This window comes from Moschus berezovskii, chromosome 26 (assembly GCF_049115385.1).
Source record: "Moschus berezovskii isolate FMDL1 chromosome 26, NW_MosBer_1.0, whole genome shotgun sequence".
Taxonomy (NCBI): domain Eukaryota; kingdom Metazoa; phylum Chordata; class Mammalia; order Artiodactyla; family Moschidae; genus Moschus; species Moschus berezovskii.
Genome location: NC_142485.1, coordinates 29,492,095 through 29,510,971, shown reverse-complemented (window position 1 = coordinate 29,510,971; position 18,877 = coordinate 29,492,095). Strand labels below are relative to the sequence as shown.

At 38.6% G+C, this 18,877-nt stretch overlaps 2 protein-coding genes across 30 annotated transcripts in view; one reads left to right on the top strand and one right to left on the bottom strand.

The window, feature by feature from the left end:
* Positions 1–18,877, top strand: part of TLR3 (toll like receptor 3) — a 447,684-nt gene that overhangs the window by 191,252 nt on the left and 237,555 nt on the right. The gene's annotated exons all lie outside the window — the stretch shown is intronic.
* Positions 1–18,877, bottom strand: part of SORBS2 (sorbin and SH3 domain containing 2) — a 215,682-nt gene that overhangs the window by 165,500 nt on the left and 31,305 nt on the right. For 8 of the 11 annotated variants that reach the window (XM_088832573.1, XM_088832572.1, XM_088832577.1 and 5 more), the window contains exon 2: positions 13,100–13,239. The gene's annotated coding sequence lies outside the window, so the exon portion shown is untranslated. The remainder of the gene's footprint in view (positions 1–13,099; positions 13,240–18,877) is intronic. The other 3 variants (XM_088832574.1, XM_088832580.1, XM_088832585.1) reach the window with 1 other exon arrangement.

The following is an 18,877-nucleotide window of genomic DNA, read 5'->3' as shown; positions in this document are numbered from 1 at the left end:
GGGATTGGAATGAAGACTGACCTTTTCCAGTCCTGTGGCCACTGCTGAGTTTGCCAAATCTGCTGGCATATTGAGTGCAGCACTTTCACAGCATCATCTTTTAAGACTTGAAATAGCTCAACTGGAATTCCATCACCTCCACTAGCTTTGTTCGTCGTGATGCTTTCTAAGGCCCACTTGACTTCACATTCCAAGATGTCTGGCTCTAGGTCAGTGATCACGTTATCGTGACTATCTTGGTCATGAAGATCTTTTTTGTACAGTTCTTCTGTGTATTCTTGCCATCTCTTCTTAATATCTTCTGCTTCTGTTAGGTCCATACCATTTCTGTCCTTTATCGAGCCCATCTTTGCATGAAATGTTCCCTTGGAATCTTTAATTTTCTTGAAGAGATCTCTTGTTTTTCCTATTCTGTTGTTTTCCTCTATTTCTTTGCACTGATCACTGAGGAAGGCTTTCTTATCTCTCCTTGCTATTCTTTGGAACTCTGCATTCAGATGCTTATATCTTTCCTTTTTTCCTTTGCTTTTCACTTCTCTTCTTTTCACAGCTATTTGTAAGGCCTCCTCAGACAGCCATTTTGCTTTTTTGCATTTCTTTTCCATGGGGTGGTGCACCAAATGCCAGAGGAAAGAACGGTTTCTTGGTTGAGAGATGAAGTAGGTGTTAAAACTATTTATGCCTAATGTAAGGAAACCACCTTTCAAGTAACAGCGACAAAGAGTTGATTGCTTTTTTCTTAGTAATTCTCCTAATACCAAGCATTGTCAGGTTCATAGATGAGGGTAAGCTTTTCCATTTGATACATTTAGAAATCAAATAAGATTCGTGTGTGTGTTGGAAGGGAAGTGGGATGTCTTTTTTAAGGGCTGAGCTACATGAATATAGGATAGGACAGATTTACTGACAGTGAGTACAAAGAACATGGAGAAGGAAATGGCAGCCCAGTCCAGTCTTCTCGCCTGGGAAATCCCATGGACAATATTCTAAGTCAACTTCAGTAATCGCTTAAAGTCAAATCTTCAACTTCTACAAAATACTCTATGCCACAGTACTTTCATATTCCTATGAGGCAAATTTCTGTTTTCCACTCAAAGTTGGCTCATTCAAGAATTGCACAGTTGAGGGACTCCAGCAAATATTCTCATTCTTCCTTTTTCGACATATTTCTATTGCCATGAATGCCCAGGTTTCCCAGTTCTTGGGTTCAAGACTTATATTAGGCATACAATACTCATTGAATTGGAAGTGTTTGTTTAATACTCTTTGAACTGGAAGTTCATTGTTTATTGCTCTCTCTGATTCCATTTTGCTACTGTTCATGGTAGCATGAGGAAGGAATAATCTGAAACATTAACAAAATATATCTACACAGATACCCGCTTTGTGATTTCAAACAGCAGTTTCTAGAGCAACTGATCCCTGGAAAAGAAATGTTATACATGTCCTCAGCTACCTTTTACAAATATAAGTTTATGGTTATTCTGGAAAAATTCCCTGGTGGCTCAGTGGTAAAAATCTGCCTGCAATACAGGAGGTGCAGGAGATGTGGGTTTGATCTCTGGGTCAGAAAGATCCCCTGGAGGAGGAAAGGGCAACCCACTCCAGTCTTCTTGCCTGCAAAATTCCATGGACAGAGGAGCCTGGAGGGTTACAGTCCATGGGGTGGCAAAGAGTTGGACACAACTGAGCACAGTAAATACCTAAAATAAATAATGCATTAAAAACCATGTTTCTCTCTCTCTCTCTTTTTTTAGTTGCATGCAGGTATTTTTGTTTGAAAACTTTGGAATTCTTAAAATAAATTAGTCTCGTTGCTGATTTTGAAAAATGTGAATAAGGGTATAAGAAGCAGAAGAAATACTGTTATCAGTACTACTCTGAATAATATTATTAAAGCAGAAAATATTTTAAATAGTTGGCACTTCAGATACATAATAAAAATTAACAGATATAACCCAACCATGAGATTTAATTCACATTCATACACATATTTGTGTTGGTCTGTGAAGGAAATATGTTTTACGTTGAAATTATGTGTTTCTTTGAAATGTAGTTCAAAGTGAGGAAGAGAACTTTAAACATTTTCTTTCACTTTTAACTCCTTACATGTCTCAAAACAAACACTTGAACATATGTCAAAATACTTGAATTCATAGCTGCAATCAGTAAGGTCTTTATTCATTGAGAAATTGTGTTTCAATATCACTCTTGTTAGACATTTCCTTGGATGTTTATCTTGAAAATCCTACTCAAAGCTCAAATAAGTTTTACTCAAAGTTACATTCATCTTTCATAAATCATTTCAGAAATCATACTCCTTCAATATTTAAGTAGGAACAAACACAGCACTATATAATCCATGGAGAATTTATATATATTTATATATAAGCTAGGATATATATATATATAAATTAGTTTGTGTGTATAAATACACACATACATATAAATTAGTGTGTGTGTATGTGTATATATATATCAGTTCAGTTCAGTCACTCAGTCATGTCTGACTCTTTGCAACCCCATGAACCACAGCACGCCAGGCCTCCCTGTCCATCACCAACTCCCGGAGTCCACCCAAACCCATGTCCATTGAGTTGGTGATGCCATCCAACCATCTTATCCTCTGTCATCCCCTTCTCCTCCTGCCCTCAATCTTTCCCAGCATCAGGGTCTTTTCAAATAAGTCAGCTCTTTGCATCAGGTGGCCAAAGTATTGGAGTTGCAGCTTCAGCATCAGTCCTTCCAATGAACACCCAGGACTGATCTCCTTTAGGATGGACTGGTTGGATCTCCTTGCAGTCCAAGGGACTCTCAAGAGTCTTCTCCAACACCACTATATATACACTAGCACAGCTAGCTATCATTCTAAAGATATTTTCCACAGGAGAAAAAGTCCATCACATACACTCACTTGTATCTAGAGGGTGGATGTTCACAGTGATGCCTGATGTATCTATTTTTGGAGGAATCGTGTCTATCTCTCTTCATTTTTTACCCTCAGTAATTGGTAAAAGGGACCATCATTCTCGGCACAGGAAATGCTTCTTCTGATTGCTACCCCAAGTGACTCACCTTCCTAATGATTTCACTAAATTCCAAATCTAGCTGTCTTTTTGTCCTTGACCCTTGGTCCTCAAAGTTGTGAATTCTGCTCTTCTAGCATCCTTTATCTCTCTTTCATGGCTCTTATTACAGTTTTAATTATATGACTATTTGGCCAATTACTTTTTGATAACCATCTCCTATTGCACAGGGAGGGGGGTGGGATGGGGGGATGGCTAGTTCTCTCATGGACTGTCACAGAGGCCAGAACAGACTACCAAGTAGCCTCTTAATAAACCATTACTGATTAGATGACTAAAGATCAATGGTGCCAGAAACGTTAAAAGATCCAGAAGATTGGTATTTAGAATTTCACTCTTTATATCCTACTATTCAGATAAAGTGATATTTACTATAATTATGACAGTCATTCAATGAGTGGGACCTTTATGCTGTCCCCCAAAACAACTCCATTCCTTGTTTTTGTATTTTTTATGGACTATTAGAGCTCGGTACATTTAACACTTGGCTGTGCTTATGTTTAAGGAGAATGTTCTTACATATAAATCAGAAGAGGAAGGAGATTAGGAATTTACTAGTAAAACCAGTTGGCATTTTAAGTGACCACGGATGATTTTAATACCTTGAGTGATTTCATATTTATTGAGTGAAATATTGTCATGAGGATCTTTTCATATTATTTCAGTCATTTCTTTACTACTTAGTTCTGAAGATATTCACATATTTTAGAGTTGAATGGCTATCATCAAAAAGACAAGAAATAACAAGTCTTATTGAAGATGTGGAGAAAGGAAAGCCTTGTGCCCTGTTGGTGAAAATGTAAAGTGGTGCAGCCTATATGGAAAACAGTATGGAGGCTCTTCAAAAACTTAAAGTCATTTGTTTCTCAAAGACTTCTTCCACTGTCACTTATGAATCACATGGGGTTTCTGGCTTAAAACTTTGTGTTCTTCCTGTGGTCTTTTTTTTTTTTAACAAAATGTTTAGCACTTAGCTTTTGCCTACAGCCATCACATTGTACATAATAAGCGCCAGTGAAACAGGTGATTTGTGAACTACTGTTAGAAGGAGAATCGGAGGGAAAGGATTTTTTGAGAGAAGTAACTAGACTGACTTTGGATCTCTGTTTCATGGCTAGCACAGCGAGCCACACCTTTTCTTACTAATGAATCTGGAAAGGTTGCCAGCTCTGCCTTTTGTTGGGGAAAACACAGGGGTATTTATGTCTGAACACCATATACTGAGTTTACTTCCATTGTTTGACATGATCATCGGCCCTCAAGCCTGAGGAGAGAGCAAAGTGAATGTACTTGCTGTATGATAGGGGAGTGTGGTGTATGGGGAGTCTACAGCTGGTTTATTTCAACAAAGCAACTCTGGCTTCAAGGGATTAGACTGGAGGGCAGAAAATATGGATGTCAAGAGTGATGAGGAAAGTACTGAGAAATTCTAGTCAAGAATGTTGCAGTAGCTTTTAAGCGGGGCAAGGGGGGATATTGCGGAGAAGGCAATGGCAGACCACTCCAGTACTCTTGCCTAGAAAATCCCATGGATGGAGGAGCCTGGTAAGCTGCAGTCCATGGGGTCGCTAAGGGTCGGACACGACTGAGCGACTTCACTTTCACTTTTCACTTTCACACATTGGAGAAGGAAATGGCAACCCACTCCAGTGTTCTTGCCTGGAGAATCCCAGGGACGGCGGAGCCTGGTGGACTGCCGTCTGTGGGGTCACACAGAGTCGGACACGACTGAAGTGACTTAGCAGCAGCAGCAGCAGCAGGGGGGATATTGAAGTTGTGTGTGTAGGTAGACTCAACAGTGACTAAGTTGGTATGAAGGAACATTTGAATGCTTGTTTAAGATTCTAATTCTGAATAACTCGGTGACACAATTATTAAAACAGAGCCCTGGGGAAGAAGAGCAGGTTGGGAATTGGAAGATGATGAGTTTTAGATGATAAGTTTGAAACACGCTAAAGATATTCATATGGGTGTTTACCATTTCCTTACAGATGTGAGGCTGGAACTCATGAAAGAGATGAGGGATAGAGGCATAGATTTTAAGATTTTCACAAAGGAGGATAAAGGTGAACAGAGGGGAGATTTGACATGAGAAACAGAACCCAAGGGAACACCTTTAAGGTCAGACAAAGAAAGATTCACCTGTCAGTGGAATTCAGGAGTGATCAGAGACTGGAGGAAAATATTGTAGTGTCACAGGAGGCAAAGAAGAGACTTAATGGTCAGGGAACTGACAGTGTCTTAATGTCAGAAATCTAAAAGCCTCTTCCTCACATTTGTTTATATGTTTATTAATTATGTAATAATTGGTTTCACAGCTTTAGTAACAATGGCATGAAGAAATTCAAAGTTATTCTCTGTGTTATCAGAACGTCACAATTTCTTCAATGAGTTTAATATTTACAGTTCAAATGTTTTGATGGGCTTTGCCTGGAAACCTAGGAAATATATTTTCTTTGAATTCTGTGATTTAAAATAAGGGACTTTTGGCTTGTACTGAATTTTCAGACTAAGTGTAAAATCACTTGCAATGAAAAAAAAAAGTTATTCAGTATAATCCATCATTCATCAAACCTCCTAAAAAGATAGTGCTGCCTGCCAGCTTTTCCATTTTAGCATTTTGAAATAACTCTATGGATAAAACAAACAAAAAAATCAGAATGAAAATTCTCATTTGGTAGGTTCCTGCCGAATGATCATGAAAAATCACTAAATTTTTCCCCTCATGATATCAAAGTGTTAGTGTGAAAATTAAGAAACAGTTGGGTGTATGTAAATTTTTTTAATAAATTAAATTTTAAGAAGTGTGTTATTAAGTTACAGAGTGAAGTCTTTATATTAAACATAGGTAGTCCTTACTTTGCACAGGATAACATTGACTGGAAACTCATTCATATCAAATCACTGCTGTGGTCCTGTGGCCACTGAGAGGTTTGCCTGTATGTTATAAAATCGCTTTTCACTAAAACTGTCTTTTCAATATTAGCAGCTGAGAACTATATTTAGATTTTTATCAGTATATACAATGTTTATCTTAAATATAAGGCATGGAAGATGCTGGCATTTACTCAGACATTCAAAAGATGAAAGGAATAATATAAAAATATCCGTGTACCCACGATTCATCTTAAAATATAAGACATTATGAATTCAATTAAATTCTGTGGTACACGCCTCTGATAGAAATATCTTCCCTATGTCTCCCAAGGTAACCAGAATCTGAGAATCACATTTTTTAGTGCATCTTTTATAATACTTTTTTTTTCTTTAAGGTGAAAGCAATTCTTTCCTATGTCTGGTTGTGAATTTTTAACGTGAAAAGTTGTTTTGGATTTTATCAATGTCTTCTACCTTGAGATAGATCAGTAGTCAGAGTCGGACATGACTGAGTGACTTCACTTTCACACATTGGAGAAGGAAATGGCAACCCGCTCCAGTGTTCTTGCCTGGAGAATCCCAGGGATGGGGGAGCCTAGTGGGCTTCCATCTATGGGGTCACACAGCGTCGGACAAGACTGAAGTGACTTAGCAGCAGCAGCAGAGTGTCAGAGTGTAAAGTTTTAAACTTCAAGCTCCATATGCTTCATATATAGGATGGTGGCAGGAGTCTTTAAGAAGCAAATGACTGAAGCAATATAAAAAGACCCTTATGACAATATTCACTCAATAATTATGAAAATGCTTAGGATATTAAAAGTAGTTATTTGTGGTCACTTAAAACACCATTTGCATTTACTAGTAACCTCTTAATTTCCTTCCTTTTTGATTTATATGTAAGGTCTTTATTCCTAAATTAAAAAGCACGTCATGTGTTAAGTGAAAGAAGCTATAATGTTCATTGAAAAATGCAAACTGGTCTTCTACCAAGTGTTTTTACATGTAATTTTTGTATGCTCTTATATAGTCATTCAGAATGTTGACTAGGAAAAGGATGTATATGATTAGGTACAAGTGATTTTTAACCTCAATGCTTTTTGTTTAATTTCAATATACAAAATAGGTAAAATATTATAAAGAAGATAAAAATCTCACTGCAATCAAATTTTCTTACCTTAGCATAAATATTATCACTTCGTTTCCAGACAGGTTTTTACACAAACTATGTCCATTCTAGAGATCAATCCTGGGTGTTCATTGGAAGGACTGATGCTAAAGCTGAAACTCCAATACTTTGGCCACCTCATGCGACGAATTGACTCACTGGAAAAGACTCTGATGCTGGGAGGGATAGGAGGCAGGAGGAGAAGGGGACGACAGAGAATCAGATGGCTGGATGGCATCACCAACTCGATGGACATGAGTTTGAGTGAACTCTGGGAGTTGGTGATGGACAGGGAGGCCTGGCGTGCTGTGATTCATGGGGTCGCGGAGAGTCGGACACGACTGAGCGACTGAACTGACTGACTGATTGCTATTAAGTGATGGATCTCACCATGTAAGACAAAGTGCAAATGCCAACTTTAATTTTGGAATATAAAATTCAGCCGTTCATTTTTAAAGTAAAGTAGCTTAAACACTAAAATGAAATATATCTTATATTGAAAACTAGTAGTCATCTTAAAAAAAGTTTTTTGTTCTTTTAAAAAGTCAACTTTCATTATTTTTTCTACAAAAAATTGTCTCTCACCAAATTTACCATTTCACTCAGTTTTTCAAAATTTTACTTGGTTTTTAAAAGTTTCTCATCATAAGCCAGTCTTTTGTGATATCAATATAAAGTTTCAAACTTGTTTATACCTACTTTTGGTTTTTTCTTTGAATGAAAAAAGTCATATTTTATATAAAAAGAAAATTTCAGTGATTTAATTTTATGCCCCACATCAATAGTAAATTGTTGAGTTTTGTAGCAAATAGTTTATAAACAATTATTTACATTTTATAAGTAAAATAATTTATATTTCAAATTATAAAACATTTATAAATAAACAGAATAAGTGTTTATTTAAACTTTTATTTAATTAAATAAAAACACTAAAAAATTTATATTTCAAAGATTTTTATTCAAAGCAATTTAATTTTAAAAAAATCTCAACCACTAAGATGTGATACTCTGTAAGCTATTTACTTCTTCCCAAAGTTATCATTTTACTGCCCTGTACAGTCAGGGATAATGACCACTTCTTACATCAGAATGAGGTGTGGATCTCTTAGCTTGACATTTAGCATCCTTCTTGAATTAGTGCAAAACTTCCTTCTTTATCTCCAACACTCCCCTGCTGAATCCTTCAGTACAGACCCACTGTTCTGGACTATTCACAGATGTCCACGTGAAGGTCAACCAGATGCCAGACAATACCTTCAAACACTTGGCTTTGCTGGTACCACAAGGATGTGGTTTCTAGTCTAACAGCACATTTACTCAGCCATATTTGTTTTGGGATAGATTTCCATGCTTCTCTTTTCTTTTCTCTTTAAGAGAATTTTTTAGCTACACCCTGCGGCTTGTGGGATCTTAGGTCCCCACTCAGAGGTTGAACCCAGGGGGAGCCCAGGCCCTCAGCAGTAAAAGTACAGAGTCCTAACCCCTGGACTGACAGAGAATTCCCAGTTTTCTGTCCTTAACCATGATCTTTAATCCCAGTATAATAAATTTTTTTTAAAGTGAATACTTTCATAGGAAAACACATAAATGTGGAATAGAAAATAGTTTTGATCTACAAATCAAAACTGTATTTGTTAACTATATTTGGTTGTATGCTCATTAAATTTGCAGACAGAGTACCTATACATAACCTTTCCAACATTCTTAGGTATTTTTAACACTAGGAATTTGTTCTAAAGTTGAATGTTATGTGGTTTTAAAATATTTAAATGGTCAGGTCAAACAAACACAAAAGTTCTGAACACTGCTTGGAGCTAAATTCGAAACCAACCAAATTTCTTAGGTTTGCAAAATTGAACAAGAGAAGTACCACTGAGCTGAATGCATGTCAAGAGCAACGGCTCCACTAGAATTAAACCAATTCAAAGTTGTGCTTGGACCAGGATTTGTATCAGGTCAAAGTAACCAAAACGCAATGCTTTAATAACACAAGCTGTACATGTGTTTTTCCATTAAACTAAATTCACTTTCTTTTTTCAAGCCCAAATTTATCTTCAAAACAAGAGATGAGTGTTTCTGTCCTATCTTTTCTAATACTGGATTGACCTTTCAGTAGCAAGGACATTATTTTATTTAAGCTGTATCAAGTTACTAACATGATTCTTTTCACTGACCTGCATCTTGTTGGTCACCAAGTCATAACTTTTGGTTCATTATACCACTGGCCCATGCTTGTCTTTCTCTGTAATCTTCATCCCACTTTTGACTATTTGATATTTAATTATTTGATTATTATTTCTCAGTGAAGTCTAGAAACTCAGAAATTGTTATGATTCCACATAGCGCTCTTATAGCTTGGACTAACCATTTTCTTTTTATCCTTTGGCTATTATGTATTATGTAATGAGATGGAACGGTACACTTTGAAAACTCTTGATATGAGAGCCAACCTGCCATTGGCTATTTTCTAGGGATGTAAAATAGATATTGTGGCAACTCTGGGGATCAGTGTCCTCACCTGTACATTGGGAACACACTGCCTGCATGACCAACCCCATATTGATAGGAATACCACCCTACCTTAAGACCGATGATCCAGGAAATCAGTTATTGAACGTGAAACAACTATGCATGGGGTGAAATAAAAAGTCTATTATCTCTGATAATCCTGAGTATTAAATAAAATTACAGGTGTGGGTATTCTGCAGGTAGAGTTTTAGTTTCTGGGACAAAGTTGAGTTAAAGAAGCCACTACTGAACAGTCCTGATCCCTCACCCTCTGCACCAGACGGTCTCCTCTTACTGCCAGTGCTCTCATCTTTGTCCCTTCCTTCTTTTCAGATGTTTTCGGGTAAATGTAACATTTGCTGAACGAAGTTTACAAATCCCATCTTCCTTTCCAGCCATTCAACACATACACACACAACTTCACAATCCAGCCCATTTGACTGTCACACAACACCTCGAGGTCAAACTTTTCTGAAGAAAATTGACTGCTGAGGATTCCTTTACCCTCAGTATACATTACAAGTAACGTTACCAAACTTTTCAATGCTTACAATGTTCCCTAGGAGTGTGTCAGTTGAGCAGGCCAAAAAAAAAAAAAAAAAATCTGTAAGTTTATTATTTTTCCACCAATATATTTGACACCACCTTTGGAGAACGAACAAAAGGCATACTGTCAAGCAGATAGACCTGGACAAAATGTTACTGTTTGTTTCACTTGAGCACAGAAGTATATTTCAGCAAAGAAAGCCACTCCATGACTCTCCTGGGACTGACTTCCTTCAGCTGAATTATACCAACATGTTCACACCACTTGCTTCAGACTGTGCTGGAGTTTAAAAATGCAGACTTCTATTTGCCAATTGCTTCAATACCCCAGCGATAAAAATTCATGCTAGGATTGAACCTGGCTTTAAAGTATCACAGGACAAATGGAAGTTTATTGCAAAAATGTGTGTATACATGAAATTATAGTCAGAGATGTGAAAATAAGGGGTGCCCTTGTTTGACAGATTCTATACTTCCACAGGACAGCCTCAAAGTCACCAGAAAGTCACCTGGCTTGGGATTATGTTTCAAATCCAGGCTCAGTGACATTCATGAAACTTTTGGCAAAACATGGGCCAAGTTTCGAGCAAGGCTGGGTAGAATACTTCTTTCATGTGGAACCTGTGTGAAACTCAGTGGTTTTGGCTACGTTTCTCCATGAGTTTCACATTCAAACAAGCCAAAGTTTCAAAGTAAAATTAAGAGGCAAAAGGAAACAAAAAAAAAAAACAAACCAAAAAACCCAACAGAATAGGAAAAAAAATGGCTTGCTCAAGAATGGAACGGCCTCTATCACATTCCAAACACATTTCAGGCATTGGATTCTGCAACTGAAATGGCACTGCATTTTGAGCAGTACATTTCTCCCCAGCAATGCCAAATCAAGAATTCCTAGTATTAAAGGGAAGAGTATTCTAGACCCCCCGCAAAGGTAGTGAAAGATATGCTCAAAATGACCGGAGGATTTCAAGTTTTGACTATACACACATCACAGAAATGAGATGATTCAAAAGCTCTTATAATGCAGATCTGAAGAAAGTTAGGAATTAAATATCCAGCTTTGGGAAATTAAAAAAAAAAATAAAATTAGACTGAACAGCTCTAGGTTTTCCTACTATCTCAGTCCCAGTTCTAGAGATCATATTGTATCTGCTTCTAATCCAGAGGGACGGCTCCCATAACTTAACTACCTAGCTCCACCCTCTGAACCTGAGTCCTGCGGCCACCGGCTTCCTTCCTTGTCAGCACGATGCAGAGCACAGGGTGCGTCCTGTGTCAGCTCTGAGGAGCCAGAGTCCCTGCCTGACAGGATTAGGCTCGTCCTACTGTTCACCTTCACCAGGACACAAGGCCAGATTGCCAGGAGACGACAAACTCAGTATCTGGCCGAGGACTTTGAAAATACCCTTTGTTTGCAGTAGAGAAGAAAAGAGTGACAACAAATGTGATATACCCACGAATTTTCTCTAAAACAAAGAGAACATCTAAAAGTTGACTGAATGGCTAGAAAGCGCTACACTCTGCCTATTTTAGGAAATACATTTTTTTCATTCCTTATCCCTCATTCAGCAGAAGTTTCACTAGCATAACAGACTTCTGGCTACAGAGAATTTTTTTCTCCTTTCTTTTTTTTTTCTAGTTTTCCTTTTTTAAATGTTCTTTTATTTCTTTTTAATTTTTTTTCTTCTTTTTCTTTCTTTTTTGGAAAAAAAAAGTTACTCGGAAGATGTGTGTTTAAAATGCATGTTTTCTTTTGACATATGGTGAGATACCAATAAACTTCTTTGAAAATAAGAATCTCTAAATTCCAAGGATTTCGGTATCCATGTTAAAAAGCAACAATAAGGCCCCAAGGCATGTGGCAATTTAGAGGCACTTACATGAGGGGTTGATGGGAGTCTGGTCTGTGCACCATTATTTCCTGCTTGATTTTAGACATCTTCTGAGTGGAGCAGACAGCTGTCATAAACTCTGTGATGGTCAGAGAAACCTGCCATAGAATAGCCTTTGCTTTTCTGTTGGAGGGAGGGGGTCCCTGTACTAATAAAACCTAACACATATCAGTGAGAGAAAACTGAAACCCAACAGATTATTCCAAGGAAATGATATAAAAGCCTTAAACAAAAAAGACTTTTTACTGAACGTAGTAAATACCCACAATCAAAGTCAATGCCATGTTTGAAGTTAAAGTCCACAGATCAAAGTGCTTTGCAAAATGTCAAGACTGAGCGTAAGGTGGGGGAGGGGGGAAAGCACAGAAAACCCTCCAAACTGTTATATTGTCACAGAAGAGAAAGAAATCTGCTAGCCAAAAACCATCAGCTAGGTAAGGAAACCTCAGAACTGAGTCACTGAATTGTGGTAGGAAGATACAATACAAAAGCAAACAAAAAATTGTTCTAATTCCACAGTAGCGATGAACAAACCAGAGGTGAAAGAAGGTAATAAGATAGAGCCGTCTCATTGTCCTTAAAGAATAAATCACTAATCGAGCTCCTTTACTCAGGTAGTTGCATCTTTTCCCTTAAAAAAAAAAAATGCCCTTAGAAAGTTAAAATTAAGCAAACCCCGTCTAAACAAGAAAATGAGGGTGTCTGAAAAGTTCTGGGACGACCCTGGCAAGGAGGCTTAATTAGCGTTCTGCCCGCGGCTCAGGCTCAGTCACAGACAGGTCTGTTTTGCAGGTCAGCATTGTACGGAGCGTGTTCAGCACTGTTTAAAGCTGCAGCCACAGAAACACACAGGGTGCTGCTGGGCTCTGGAACACCGTATCTACCTGGAGGACGTTCAGCACCCCCAGCACCGTCCCCCCCAACCCCCCTGCTTATTTTCACCATTGACAAGTTATTTAAAAAACACTGAGTCCATGTCATAAACCAACAAAATAATTCCAGAATTAAAAAAAAAAAAATCTTACCTACAGGCAGCCAGGTTCAACAGTTGCTCTGAAGAGAGGAAGTAGGAGTCAGTGGCCTTTTACATGTGGAGGTTGTTTATTTAGCCCTTTTTAAAAGGTCTTGAACTCCAGAGGTTTAAGATTAAGTCCAATCCAAGTGTCTGAAAAAAAAAGGGCGGGGGGCAAGAGAGAAGGCAAGTGAGAGAGGGAAAGAATCTCAGCTGCTGGGTGGTGCTACTGTTCTGAGAGCATTTGAGCTATTTTCAGCATTTAACAGCAGCCGGGGTTGTCTGCAAGGGATGAAAAAACTTTGCCTGGATCGCCACATCCCGCCCCCCCCCCAGGGGGTGTGGGGGGGGCAGGGACACAAACCAGGAAACCCACAACAACTTGCTTCACTGTGCAAATATTCATTTACATTTTGAGGAAAACTGCCAGCATGATTGAAAGCAAAACACACAGTAACAACAACAAAAAAACACTTAACTGGAATTTTAAAGAAACATAGTACTTTGCCATAATCCTTGCGTTTTCAAAACGATTCACCTGATTCGTTGAAAATCAGGTGTCCTATTTATGCCGTATTGAGAGGAAAGACTTTTCTTCTGATAGTTTCTGGCCTGCTTATATGGGTCCTAAAAAATATTTTAGGTTTCTCTCTGGGAGGAAAAACTGTTGTCAGCCTATCCTCCTTAAGACTGAAGACAAATGATTTATTTCTAGCCCACACCCACATTTCCAGTCTCATCAACCAGGCTATTTTTGAAAGCTACTGGGTTAAGCTGTTGACATTTCTTATCTCTTGGCAGTGATTGGGGGCCATTCAGTGACAAGATGCAGACAGGCACCCATTCCCTGCTCGCTCCCCACTCCAAAGGCCAGTGAAGAAATACTTCAGACTGGGTCACCAGCAATGACTGGCAAACTCGGAGCTTTCATTTTGTTTGTAGAATGATGAATTAAGATCTGGAAATTGTATTCATTCATTCAACAAACATTTTCGTGGCAAGAACTTCTGATATGCCAAGCACTCTGACAATACAATAGTGGACAAAATTAATTTCTTTGCCTCGAAAGGTTTACACCACACAAATGCAGCGAAAGTAAGGACAGAATTTGTTACAGACGTTTACAGCTTCTTTTCCACAGGCTATTTAAACCATGGCAACTGGAGATGTGGAGATCTCTTTCTACTCTGACCCAGGGAATATATGCGTCATCAGATCGACTCCTGACTTCCATTGCTTCATTAGGCTTTTTGCAACATCCCGAAAAAGGAAAATTAGTTACTTCCTACCAAGGAAACACTTAAGTATTTATATAAAAGCCTCTGTTCTAGATGAAATCCCCGAAACCTCTGAACTCCCTATTCTTTGTAACAAATAAAATGCTTATGCAGTCAGGAAGTACTGCTGAGAGATGAAAGAAGATTCCCTGATCTTAGTCCATTATAAAAACCACCTTGATATATTTTATTGTTAATATTATGAAGGCTGGCTACCAGAGGCTCACATCAAATTCAGTTCTTTCCTTGTAACTGATTAGCGAAAATACTGAGGAAGGAAATAGGTGAGGCAGACTGAGGTACAAACTTCCAGTTGCAATATAAATGAGTCAAGGTGTGGAATGGACAGTGTGGGGATTATATTAGTCAATAATTACGTAATATCTTTGTATGGTGACAGATGGTGACTAGACTTACTGTAGGGATCATTTTGAAATGTATAGAAATAGCAAATTACTATGCCATATAACAAGAACTAAACTTTTTAACCGCTTTTCCTTTTTCTCTTTATAGTAGTTTATAATGAAAAGGAAAGTACATTTAAAAATGGACCTTCCTTGAGAAACTGGGGAAGTTAAGGGAACAGATAATGATTAACTATTTGAGTACTAAGTCAACCATTATTTTTAAATTTCAAACTGGGCGCTTTTCACACCAATACTGACAGAAGTCCGTTGCTTCACGTTGAACTATTTTTAGAGTCATTTTATGTCAATCTGCACTTGAATGAACAGGTTATAACCCAGCTCCCTGTTCCACTTAGGATGAGTCCTACCCTGCCAAGTAACTCACCCAGGACTCCTTTGTTCCCCAAAGATCTTGACTGTCCAGACAGCCTGTCCATAAGTACTTTTCAACAGATTTGACATCACAGAAGAGTGCAAATTGAGGCATATGTTTAAAGGTTAGAGTACTTACCCAACTACTGTGTCTTTTGTAAGTTATTAATACCGTAACAATTATATCAACTGTACTGTTAATGGTTTTATTTCCCTTTTTTCTTTGTGTTTTTTAAAAAAAAAAAATTGATTTAAAATCATTCAGAAATGTTTATATTAGAGTGGGCTTCTTATATTGATGAAACATTAAACAGGCCTTTGGCATAACTTCTCCTGTATAAGATGGGGGTAATAACAATGCCAATCCATAGAGTTGTGGTTGGGTTTATACGATTATACACATAAAATGCTTAACCAAGTAATGCCTGATACACAGAAAGCATAAAAGTTAATGATATTATCACTGTTAAGCCCTGTTGTTGCTGTTGAGTCGCTAAATCATGTCCAACACTTTGTAACCCCATGGACTGCAGCACTCCAGGCTCCTCCATCCTTCATGACTCCCACAGTTTGCTCAAATTCATGTCCACTGAGTTGGTGATGCTATCTAATCATCTCATCCTCTGTCGTCCCCTTCTCCTCCTGCCCTCAGTCTTTCCCAGCATCAGGGCCTTTTCTAATGAGTCAGCTCTTCACATCAGATGGCCAAAGTATTGGAGTTTCAGCTTCAACATCAGTCTTTCCAATGAATATTCAGGACTGATCTCATTTAAGTCTAGAGCCTGCCTATCTAATGTGGTGGATACATGTGGCTGTTGAACCACATGTGGTTTGTCAGAACTGAGATGTCATATAAGTGTAAAATATATACCAGACTTTAAGGATGAAAAATGGATTGTAAGCAGAATTTTTAAAAAATCTTGATTATATGTTAAAACAGTATTGCAGACATATTGCATTAAATATTTTGTTAAAATTAATTTTACCTCTTTTTATTTTTTAAAATGCCAAAGCCTTTTATATTATAAATGTGACTTGTATTATATTTTTATTGGGCAGTGCCATCTAGCCCAATGGTTCTCAAACTATAGTAAGCAACAGAGTCACCTGGAAGGCTCATTAAAACACACATTCTTGGGTCCTAGCCCTAGTTTCTGATTTATATGTCTAGGGAGGGGCCTGAAATTTTGATCGCTAACAAGTCCCCAGGTGATTCTTGACCATACTTTGAGAACCACTGCTGTTGATCCTTGCTACTTAAAAGAGTGGTCCACAGATCAACATCTAATGCCTGGAAACATTAGGACCCTTCGCAAGATTCCGGGCAGCAATGCAGGCTCTGAAGGAAAAGATAAGAACCTAGTTGCCCTGGTGCAAGGCATGAGTGGGACTGGCGGCCGTGTTCACTGGGATTCTTAAACTCTCCAGAAGGACAGGCTTGGTTTCAGAGGCTAGAGGGGGAATAATCTTTCAGAGAGGAAGAGGGAGCGGGAGGAATGGACGGAAATGTTCAAAGTCAGTTTAGCGTTTCATTTCTTTTTCTCCCTCCATAGCACGCAAGAAATACTGAGACTGTTTTCAGCTAAGTATTGGTCTAATCAAAACTGTAACTAAGGCACAGTGGATGCAGAACAAACCATCCTAGAAGGTATTTATGTCTCAAGAAAGGATCTTATTAACTCAGATAACCCTCTAATTGTTAGAAGCACAAGAGATTGGCATTTTGGAGAAGAGAGGTTTCCGCTGTCCTCTGCCCCACCATTAAATAAGTGAACACGTTATTTTGAATGCTTTCACCAGTTTGCCAAATGCCTTTTCAAGTGGCACCAAAGCCTCGTGGGCTCAAAGGGCTTCCTAAAAATGAAATCCTCATTGTAAGAGAAAATGTGGACCCACACCAGTGATATTTAAAACTCCCAGTTCTGTATGCAGCGATCATCTGTAGCTTTAGGTCTTACTGGTTGGTGTGTAATGCTTAAGAGCAGAGAGTATGGGACAGTGTGTCTGTTTGAATCCACTTTGGTATGACCTTGGGCCACTTACTTCACTTCCCTGTGCCTCTGTTTCCTCTTCTTTAAATAGGACTTATCTCAGTAGGCTGTTGTGAGGATTAGAAGAGCTGTCATTTCAAAGGAATGTAGAAAAGTCTGGCATGTTGCAAATGCTATTAATGTTATTGGTTAAATAATTAAAACGTAGTAGAATAACTGTGCAGGTTTCCTTTTATGGCCAAACATGGTAGTTTGTTTTCAGATACCATGATGATTTCTAGGGACTTTTATGTGCGTGGTTTCTTCAATACACGTGTTTTGAGGGCTTCTTTGAGAGTTGTTTAAATTTTTTTCCCCAAGAGAACTCCAAATTCTCATTTGATTCCTCATCGCTTCCTATGATTTGAGAGGATCTCAGTAGGAAGGAAGTGAATGTAGTTTTCCCATGAATATTGTTTTCTAGGTTACACATTCCCCACCCCCACCCCCCGAAGTCCTTTGAAAAGTGAGTTGCACTATAAATGTTTGAAGGCTTTCATGGTCATGTCAGTTGGGTAGCATTGTTTAATTTTCCAGGAGAACAATGCGTCATTCTCTTAGATATTTTAGTGCTTAGGGAGAGGCAGCAGGACTGCCTGGAACACTGGCGTGAGTTTCAAAGATGTATTGAAAAGGCAGTCAGATTCTGATACTATAGAAATGATAGAAATCAGATAACACTGATGAAAGGAAGGGGCGGACCCCCAAAGCAGGCATGTTGGATGCAAAATGAAGGCTCAGTTAAGTGTACTGACATCTCTTATACTTGTCTGCTTCAACCACATGAAACAGTGAACCATGTGTGTGTGCAACGAAACTCGTGATGCTTAGAAGCACCACACACTCAGGAAGTGTCAGCAGGGTCATCTCCAAGAAGTTCAGTGTGTTGAGCAGTGAATAACTGCACCAAGTGGGGAAACCCAAGCCTATGGGTTGAGTGGTTTCAGACCAGTCACACAAGTCCTCTGCGAGGATACCCTAAAATGGAGGCAGAAACATTGAGCCATATAAACCCCGTTCCTAACTCGAGCATCTCGACTTTTGCTGGGACTGATAGAGATTGCATTCGGCCATTCCCGCTCACCCCCATGATCTATATCTGCAGGCATTTTAAAGTTGTCAAATCATATGTCACTTATTTGTGCTTCCTGGTTTACTGACATGAAACGAAATGTGACTTGCCATCCCATTTGCCATCATGCAATCTGGGACTGGATTTTACCAAATAAGGTGAGGGTCTGAATGAACAATTCAGACTAGAGATTCTGTCTATCAAGTGCTAGAGATTCGATAGAAATAACTTCTTAAAACCTTTGTTACAACTCACTTTTCTAGTGAAAACCTTATTGTTTTTAAACTGACTGTCTGAACTCCATGTGTATTTAGCAAGTGCCTCTGCTGTTTTATATAACTATGACTTAGTTCTCGATATTTATATTCCATTGAAATTGAGCATATGCAACAGTTGCTACATATGGTAGAAAAACCATCAAGATAAGCCTTCATAAAGGGGCCTATTTAAGGCTCTGTGCGATCTGCGGCTTCTCATCCCCACGCACATCGCCCTCCCTCGTCTAACTCCCTTTCTTCCAGTTTCTCTGGCCTCCTCAGTTCCTTGGACCACTGTCAGGGCCTGAGTGTGCCTTATTCCCTCTCCCTGCCGCCTGCTCTGCTTGACGTGGATGCCAGGCACCCTTCAGCTGTC